Raw genomic sequence first — 9799 nt, 5'->3', positions numbered from 1 at the left:
AATTAATATTCCCAGTATTGAGAGATGTTGGCAAATGTTTAATCATCTGCATGTATAAGATATTGAAGATTCAACACACACACGCACACATGCAAAACCCAGATGAAGAATCATCAGTTCAGTGAAGACTCACACTAATACAAAAGCTGCATGTGCCTTTGATGCTTCCAAATACCTGGGCTCAATAAATATATTAACCGGGTCTTTCACAATGACATTTTATTTTTATTTTCCCACTGAATGTGGAGAACAGAACAAACGGTTTAGACAAGTGACTGCTGCTGACTCTGCCTTCACTTGCCAATGAAAGACCCAGCTGTCTGAGCTTTGTGCAAGGACTGGGAGAAACATGGATGCCTGCTTCCTTGTGTGATGGCCTTGTTGGTCCCAGTTTGTATCAGACTGATGAATACTTGCTTGTTGACTGCTTTCATTAATTCTGTGAACATCTGCCATCTTGGGAAACAACATAATATACAAGTCAATACTGAGAGATATGAATCACAGACACTACAAATAGTGTCCATAGCATGACTTGGGGTAGAGGAGACAGTGACAGCCCTACTGCAGAAAGTGAGCCAGACATCTGGAGTAAAACTTAGCTGCATGAACAGTGCAAGCCATCTTGGTAAGAGTGAAAGGACCTAAAAAATCCACACGCCTCTTTCATCTAAAACTCCGCATGGACCAGACTTATGATATGCTATTTTAAATGTCTGTCAGCCAAATTCAGCCTTTTCTCCACTGTCTATTATGGGAAAAAAAAAAAAAAACTTTCCTGCTAGCTCTGAGTAATTTTTGACATTGCCAAAGCTCTGGGTTGAAACTGTTATTTCTCGCAGAAAGGCAGAAGGAAGAAAAGCCATAGCTGATCTACAAACAGCACATGATCCTGTGTTTAAGCTGCTTTTTCTTTAGTTTAAGTTTAGTGCAATTTCTAGCTGTGTCTGTGTACAAAATTGTACTAGATTGACACAAATTAAAACAAATAAAAAAGAAGTACTTTAAAGTATTTTAACAGAGATTGTAGGATCTTAGATTATGTATGTATATAAAAATAGCATGATTGTTTGTGTATAAGCTTCACTGAAAATTAGCAAAGAAAATTCTGCCAAGTCAGGTGATATCATTTTCTCTGTGTCCTTGTAGACTATGACTGAGTAGGAGATATCTTCTGACTACTTGTTTTTTACACTTAGAGTTGAATACCATCAAAATAAGGAGTCTAAACCAAAAAGCCATTGCTGAACTTCAGTTCCAGATGCCCACAAAATTTTGGGGTGCTCAAGACCAGGACTCAGATATTGGGAATGCAGATTCACCAGAGACTCAACATGCCCAGCAAGAGCTGAGCTAGCAGGGTCTAACATCACATGCATGGCTTTCTAACTTCAGAGAAGCAGAAAAGTCTCATCAGAAAATTTCCGGGCAGCAAAATCAGCTCTCATCTTTCAACTTGTCAGCTATCTAGCAGGCATGGATGGCCTCCCAAATGGCCAGCCAAAGATCAGGATAGGCAATAACTCCAGCTGTTTCCTGGCTGTCAGCAACAGCCCGTTGTTTCTCACTGAAGGGTGTCCTTGGTCATTAAAAGCTCAGACTTTCACAGATGGCATAAATTAAGGGAAAACTTAGTATAAATTAAAGAGTGCTAGAGTGAAAACTATGTGGAGGAGCCAGCTGGGCTGTGGGTGTCACCATGTGGATGAACTCAGAGTGAGAACCTGACATGAGCCATTCATTTATTTTATGCAGAAATGCGAGCTAAGACTGGTCTCAGCCCTAAAGGACAAGCTGTTTTTTGTTGTGTTTTGTCCTACACAGAGGTCTGTCTGCATATAAGACATGAATGATCATTCCCAAATAAGCTTTCCATTGCCCTTGCTGGTAAAACAAATGAACAACAGGTTGTGTTTCACATTTCATTACTGGATGTGGGCCTGCGGGTGGGCCTGGCTTGGCAGGGCCCATGGCAGGGCTGTGGGGAGATGGAGCCCAGCCCTAATGCAGCCTCACTGGGGAAGGGGCTGACAGCCCCACTGTGACTTGGGAGCCTGGGCAGGATGAAGGAGGCCCCAAGGGGGTGGTTTGGGGCCTGTAAGGGCTGACAGCATCCTCAGGGCCTCAACAAGAACTGCTCATCCATGTCTATCTGTTGCTAAAACCAGCAGCATGGGGCAGTTTGTGTTTAACTGAGGATTGAGGATTCAGAAGCCTGAATCTGGGTCATTGAGAGCTTTATCCAAACAGCTCCTGTATTAGGCAAACATGCAGTTTAAGTTAAAATCATAACAATGATGAAAGCAACTGAATGGGGATGTCAAAAAGTTCACCGTAGTAGCCAAAATGAGATTTAAGGAGACAACTACTAAATATGTAGTTATTATGTAATGTCTATCATACAGATTGCTTCCTTCCTCATGGCAAGGAGCTTTCCATCTCACCATTACCCTTGTCCAAGGCCAGGATAGATCTAGTGTTCTGTAGCTAGTGGATAATTTAAAATTTCATGACTTTAAAATTTGGTCAACCACATACTTTTTCACCACAACAATTGTTTTCCACATATTATTTATTAATAAAATATGTATCTAATCCTGACTCTTCACTTCCTATTTAATCTAGCAGATAGATCCTCTGTTCTGCACAGGCAGCCCTGTCACCGTGCCTTAAGTCTGGGGACGTGCAGAAACCTTTGCACAGTAATTATGGAAAGTTAGTGGGGTAGAAGGAAATGTTATCAGCCATTATCTCTTGCTCCAGAGGATGTGAGGAGAATATAAATAAATCCAGACACCGCAAATGCTTTGCTGCAAGCTAGGCGATTAAAGTATTTCAGATTCCTACAAGTCTATTTAAAGCAACTTAAATCTTTTTGATGGCCAGTAGTTCACTACAGCCTAGCTGCTTGCACAGGCTAAGCCTCCCTAACAGGCTGCACAAAGTCTGCAGGAATATAGCTTCAGCTCCTGAGGAATATTAATATAGATAAGACCTTAGGTTAAAGATATGTTCTCAGAAAATGTTGTAGGCTACTTTTGTTTATTTTAGAGATACATAAGATCCCCTATGAGGCTTAATACTTTTTCTTAGGCTCATATACTTAAACCTTTATTGGCATTGGTAAGACTTCCCCATTCAGAGCCACAGCAGGTCAGAAACTGTATTTACAACAGCCTGTAGAGCTGGGGAGCAACTTAACACTCTCTTTCCCCGTTAGGAAGTACTGCACGGATGGCATTTGCTGGCAATCCTGAAAGTACCAGCTTTCCCTAAGCTTGATGGGCCAGCACATTGTGCAGGCTATTTGGAAGGCTGTGTAGTGCTTTCACTGACTGAGCGGCTGAAGGTCTTTTCCAACCTGAATGATTCTACAACTTCAGGAAATTGCAAAATATTGATAGTGTTTGAGAACTTTACATTCCCAAAGGATTCTGGAGCACTGTATAAATACAGGTGTAGCTTCACCTATCTAGCAAGTTATTCCCAGAAAGATGGAAGGCAACAGCCAGTTTAATAGCCTGCTCTGGGCCATTAGCTCACAACAGCCCCTATTTGCTTAGGGATAGCTAACAGGAACCCAGGCCTAGTCCACTTCAAGCCTGCTGAAAGAAAGTTGGAAAAGCCAGGTAAACACTTGTTATTTTGATAAGGATACTGCAAACTCTTTATATTGATTTACAAAGAGGAAAAAAAAATAAATAATATTTGATTCTTTTTTCAAATATGTAAGTTAAGCATGAAGGACAGAATATCATGGAATAATATTTTCCCACCACAAAAATGAGGTATTAGATATTATTACCACCTTGAACATATCAAAATGACAAGTACTATCTGTCCCCACTGGGGGAAGTTTTTTCAGCACTCCCTTCATACGAAGGAACATTTGGCCTTTAATAATGAGGACATTAGACCTCTATTTCTCAGCTACTTTTTTTTTTTTTTTTTAAACAGGGCAAGCAAGTCCTCCTCTTTCAGTTTTTCAGATTTATTTCCTTGATACTTTTGATTAAAAAACAGAAAAAGCATAGCAGAAAAAAAACAAAAAACAAAAAACAAAAAAAAAAAACCGCAAATTTCTAAGCTATAAACAAGTGTGGTTTTTTGTTTGTTTGTTTGTTTTTTTTTTTCCTTTTCTTTTGTGTCAAAAAGAACTTAAGGAAAGAAACCTTTCCATATTACTATTTCATGTCTCTTTAAATGATCTGCCAAAGTTATTGCTGCTTGTGCTGCAAAGAGAACCTGAAGAACAAATTTTTGTACTGCACTCATCATTTTCCTCCCTTTCAACTAGCATTCTTATCAGCTTCTGTTATACATTAAAAAGAAACAAAAACTTGAAGACGTGCTCTGTGGTGAAAAATCTCACAGTGCCTTCAAACATGATCAAAGCACATCAGCTAATAACAGCTACAAAATAAAACATCAGCTCTAGACATTCTGAACTGAGGGAGAAGCAACCAAGTTAGACAACCCTTAGAAGAGGTCCAGTTCTTTTCAAGTAACAAAATACATTTCAAGTTTTTTTATTTTCTCTGCCTGGGAAATTTAGTGATGAAATGTCTAAGGGGGGATAGGGTAGGCATACAAATCATGAAGGTTATTTTGGAGGTCAGTAACTATTTCTTGTTACCTTCTCTTAGCACAGGTGGAAAGGGAATCTGTCACCAAGCTGTGCAGCAGGAACAGCAGCAAATTTACAATTCATTATGTGTACCTTTTTAAGTGGAAGCAGATTTTGAAGTTTCTGAGATACAAAGTAGTACATTACACTCACAAAGTTAATGGTTAATAGTTCATGGTTTCATTGCATACAGGGGGGCACAGCATGGGGGACATTATCCTGAAGAGCTACAGCTGTGATGAGCAATATAGATTTATGGAGACCTAATGGGCTCCAGTAAGGCAGAGACAGAACCCACATTGCTCATGTTTCTTACAGCTGATTTTCAATGGCCAGTAGACACTGATACTCCAATGTTTTTATTAGAAGTATTATTAGGTGGCATATTCTGCCCATTGCATTTAATCAAACCATATCCAAGGCCCTTGTGTTCACTTTGCCAACCTAGGGAAATCACAGTGCCATCACAAATAGCTGAAACTGCTGAGCCACCAGGGAGTGGAGGCTGTTTGGAGCTTGGCAAGAGCATTTCAGTGTCAGCACAAGGCAGTTTTTGACAGAGGCATGCTAACAATTTGACAGCATTTCACTAAACAGTATTTGCTGCCATAGCTAAATTCTCCTCAAAAATGAACGAGCATAAATACAAGCAAAGTCAGCAACCTACAAAAGCAAAGATTGCTCAAGAGTGGTGAGATCTTCTGTTACTGAAACCAAGGCTGAGCATTACCAGCAGAACCAGATGACTCTGACCACCTTCAGCATAAGTTCTAGACAATGAGCTAAGACAAAGTTTAGGCACAGTGATTGTTTCCACTGATGTGCTATTTTCAAAGTTCATGTTGACATCCTTTTTCTTTCCCTTGGTGCCTTACTTTTTATTCGCAAACTTCTTGCACATGAACCCCCAATTTGGCTTTGCTTTCACAATGTGTAACCCTGGCAAGCAGACAGAATGTTTCAGCATGAAGCCTTAGCATTTGTCTTAGCCCCTTACAGTATAATAACTTTTATATCTTCTGCACAAGACAAATATTTTAACACATGGTAGGGTTGGAGTGCAGTGTGAGAAAAAAAGAAGCGATTAGAGGTGCTCAGAAAAGCAAATATTCCAGTCAGATAAATGCGAGAGAATTCAGATTTCTTGCTGTATTTATTTTTTAACTTGATCTTTCAAGCTTTTTTTTGATTAGCAGCAAGAATTATTTCAATTGAGATGCCAGCTGTTTTAAGAAACTCATCTGTGTCCCATCTGGCCTAAAATATAAAACAGTCTGATATTCTCAGCTGCTTTGAGCTGTGAGCTAAGTCACAGCTGGTTTGAAATTCAGGGCTAAGACACACCAGACCATGTGTTGTGTCGAATGTCAGCCTGCCTCAAGTGCATTTGCAAAGCACAAGGCAAAGCTGAGTGTCTGAATAAAAAAATGCCTTCAGAAGTGACAACATCTATCATAATGTGAGTCCTGGGATGCCTTCTAATTGCAAGAAGTTTGCTATGTACTGACCTCCTCAACAAGCTAGCTGAGAAGGTCTTTTCCCTCCTAATTTTGTGTTTTCAGAGGTACAAGCCACATTGTATAAACTCCATTGTATAAAATTAGCGGAGTTGCGGCTCACACCTCAGCTGTACAAGAACTTTCACTTGTTAAGGAAGGTTCATTCTAACAAATGCTAACAACATAATATTTTCCTTGTGAGGTGTGTTGCACAGTTTGGAAGTATTTATTTTTTTTTAATCAAACAACTGACTCCATGACTGATGACAGTCTGGGCTATCTGCATAAACCAATATCCTCAGTCTGACTTGATGACTCTCCATACAGCTATAACCTTAGTTGTGTCTGATACTCTATAATTCCAATTACATCAGAAGAGCTGAGCCTTTGGTTCATGGGCTGAGTACAGCCTATAAGGAAAACTAACCCAACTGAGCCTGCACGGTGTGGTCTGGTCACTCCTGCCCTGGGCCCTTGACACCATCCCACCCAGGACAAGTGCACGTTTGTAACTGTTTTCTTCTGTCACCTCCAGAACTGTGGCAGTGCCAGCAGAGTGAGCCATGGCATTCACCTCTCCCCAGCCACCAGACTGAGCCACGGGGGCTGCTCTTCCAGGAGGGCTGGATCCAGCTGTATCACATCATTCAATTAGAAGAGCTGAATGTTGTGCCTCAGTGTCTGCTGTGAAGTCTAAGGAGACTTAAGGACTGTTGACGACAGCATAACTTTGCCAGAGCAGGCGAATGAAGACAGCCTGGCAAACACTGCTGGTTTGCTAATGATGCTTATCTGCTCTAGCAATCACAGAGAATTGGAAGTGGCAGAGGAGAGAGAAGAAAATCCTTAGGGAAATCAGTGTGAAATAAACTTCTGGAGTTGCTCAGAGAGTGGGAAGACTCTGTGAAAGACCCCTATTACAATCAAAAGCCCTCTCAAATAAAAGACACCTAAAATTAGAGGTGATTGTTGCAGTTTTTGTTGTTCTTTAAAGGGCTGCCTTTAGAGCTGTGCATCTCAAGCACTATATCTACTAACAAAGTGGTTTGAATTTAAATGAGCTTTCACAAAGATGTGCAAAACATGAAGCTTTTCTAAGTCTTTGAAAGATGCAATTATTAATTATGAGTGTCTTTGGGATTGGAGGTGGTCTGCAGGAGGATGGATCTCCTTAAGCTACCTGGGCAGTCAGCTCTGCTCTTGGGGCTGGGGGCAGCTGGACTGTGGGGCTCCCACGCACCTAGTGGGTCTAAGCTTTCCTGTTTCCAGAAAAGTTTTTCACTATTTTGATGGTTTTCATTGACTGATACGTTCCTAGTTGGACTTTCTTCACCTGAGAAAATTCACCACTTAGCTAGAAACAAACAAACAAAAAACAGTTGTCCCGGAAAAGGGTAGGCAGTTCTCCTATAAAATGGACCTGGCAGATTATCAGAGATAACTAGGGCATATAGAAAAGGTTTTTACAGTTCTGCCATCTGGTTCCACAGCCCTAGTGGTCTGCATTGCCCATGGAAATGGCCGTAGGGCAGAATGCTCGTTCCTTGATACAGATCTTCCACATGCACTTTTATCCTGCAGAAGGCAAGAAGGGCTTTCTTTGCCAGACCTCTACTGCCAGTAAGTCTGTAAAAGCATTGCCGTAATGGAGTATTATCTGATGTTCTTGCCATGTTAGATACAGTCAGACCAGTTTTATTTTCTCTTTTCTCCTGTTCCTGTGGTTGTTGTCCACTTCTGAAATACTATTATTAAAGTAGTTTGCTGAAAAAAAGTTACATGAAATCATATTTTAGTCTGTCAAAATCAACATTCTTCTGAAATGGGATTGTTTTTCTATGCTTTATTTATTTTTAAGGGAATAAAAATGGAAAAAAAGTTAAGGCTGTTGAAACATCCTTTTGACATTTTTTGGAGTAGAATACTGTGGTGGTGTATTTTGAAACAATAGCAGGTTATCCCTCTGCAGAGGAAAGATAAGTATTGCAAATGATCAATATCAAGAACATCAAGAGCTTGCTAATGACCTAAAAATCAAAAATGAATAGTTTAAAAATGGAAACATGGACACTGACTGAACATAAGTTAAAGTGGTTTACAGATAACATCAGAAAATCTGAGACATAAAATGAGCTGCAACCAGCAAAGGACATAAAAGACAGTAAGAAAAGCTTTCAGAAATATATTTGGGATAAAAGAGAGTATTGCTTTGGTCTTAAGCAGGAACGATGAAAAATGGTAGAAAGAATATATATATATAAAAAAAAAAAAAAGTAGAATGTTCACTGCCTGAGCCTTCATTAAAAAAAAAAATAAAAAAATGAGCAGCTGTAACCATATTCTTAGCAAATTTAAGTGGTTTGGAGCAGTGCTAGAATTAGGAGAGAACAGATAGTAAATACTTAGATGAGACGTGCACAGCAGGGGAGCCTGCTGAAATTCACCTTAGAAGATTTAGGAGTAATTGAAACAAACTGAACTACTTTAAGACACAAAGAGAAGTGACAAGGACAACTATAGTGCTGTGCTACAGAAAGGGAAAAGGAGGAGCTGGAAAATTGTAGGCTAGTCAGCTCGAGTTTAATACCTGTAACAAAATGTGAAACAATCTGCGGCTAGGCATCCAGAGACATAAAGATGATAAGAAACAGCCAGGCTGTATTTATCAAAATAAAGAGTGTTAAACCAGGCTAGTTTCTTTTCAAGTGAGTAACTTGGTGTTTCAGAATAGCTCAGCTTTTTGGGTGGAGGGAGGTAGGAGAAGTGGATGTTCAGTTTATTGAGGCTGTTGTGGTATCAGACAATCTTCTCCACAAGCAGACTCAGGGAATGCGGCCTCAGCTATGTCACCCACCATAAAATAAGCCTGTCAGCTGTGGAAAAGACATGCTTAAAGAATAGTCAATAATTTTCTCATTCCTGTTTGAAATTGTGCCAACCTCTGAAATACCCAAATCCTTCACAGCATGGAGTTCCTATTCTCAGTGCCCCTGTAATTAAAAGGAACAATTCCTGGTCAGCAGAGAGAGCACCTTACAGAAGGGGAAGTGTGCCAGCCCATACCTGCACTTACCGTCACACCACACAACGAACTGATGGAGACTGAGGCAGATGGCTAGTCTGGAAGCACTAAAACACATCTGCAGGGAGCAGCCACCTAGCCAGTGCTCTGCCCGTGCAGCGTGACTGGCAGTGTCAGGACAGGGGCAAGTGGCCACAGGGTCTGTCACGACTGATTTCCAGCAGCCCTAACACTTCGGTTGTCAGTGACTGTCACAGTGATGAAGTGTTTTATCTCCAGCCAAAGTATTCCTAGGAAATGATGGTTAGTATTGCACTGCAGCACTGTGACATCTGCCTGTGCTCCAGTTTCTCTTCCCTGGCACCCTTTGCCCCAAAGATCCTCTGACTTTGGCAGACAGAAAATATGTGTCTCTCAGAGGGCACCTCAACAAGCACCTTGTTCAGCGTGTCAGGAGGAAGCAAGGAGACAAATACTGGTCTTGTGTTCTTAAGGTAAAGCAGACAAATTCAACTTGGTTGTACTACCACTTGATGAAATTCTTGCTAACACTTAGCCCCAGATGGGAAAGGCACATGCCGGTCTTTGCTGTTTATAATTTAAAGCACCTACAGCTTTATCAAAATATTCACTGATTCAATATATAGGTCA

The 9799-nt window shown here is 40.6% G+C and overlaps 1 long non-coding RNA gene across 1 annotated transcript; it reads left to right on the top strand.

Annotated features, from left to right (window-relative positions):
- Positions 1-5936: 5936 nt before the first annotated feature.
- Positions 5937-7573, top strand: LOC137858153 (uncharacterized). Its single transcript, XR_011097524.1, has 2 exons — positions 5937-6086; positions 6662-7573. It is a non-coding gene; the product is annotated as an uncharacterized lncRNA (long non-coding RNA).
- Positions 7574-9799: the final 2226 nt, after the last annotated feature.

Source organism: Anas acuta, chromosome 5 (genome assembly GCF_963932015.1).
Source record: "Anas acuta chromosome 5, bAnaAcu1.1, whole genome shotgun sequence".
Lineage (NCBI taxonomy): Eukaryota > Metazoa > Chordata > Aves > Anseriformes > Anatidae > Anas > Anas acuta.
Note: the sequence above shows the minus strand (reverse complement) of the source record. Positions and strands in the feature narration are given on the sequence as shown.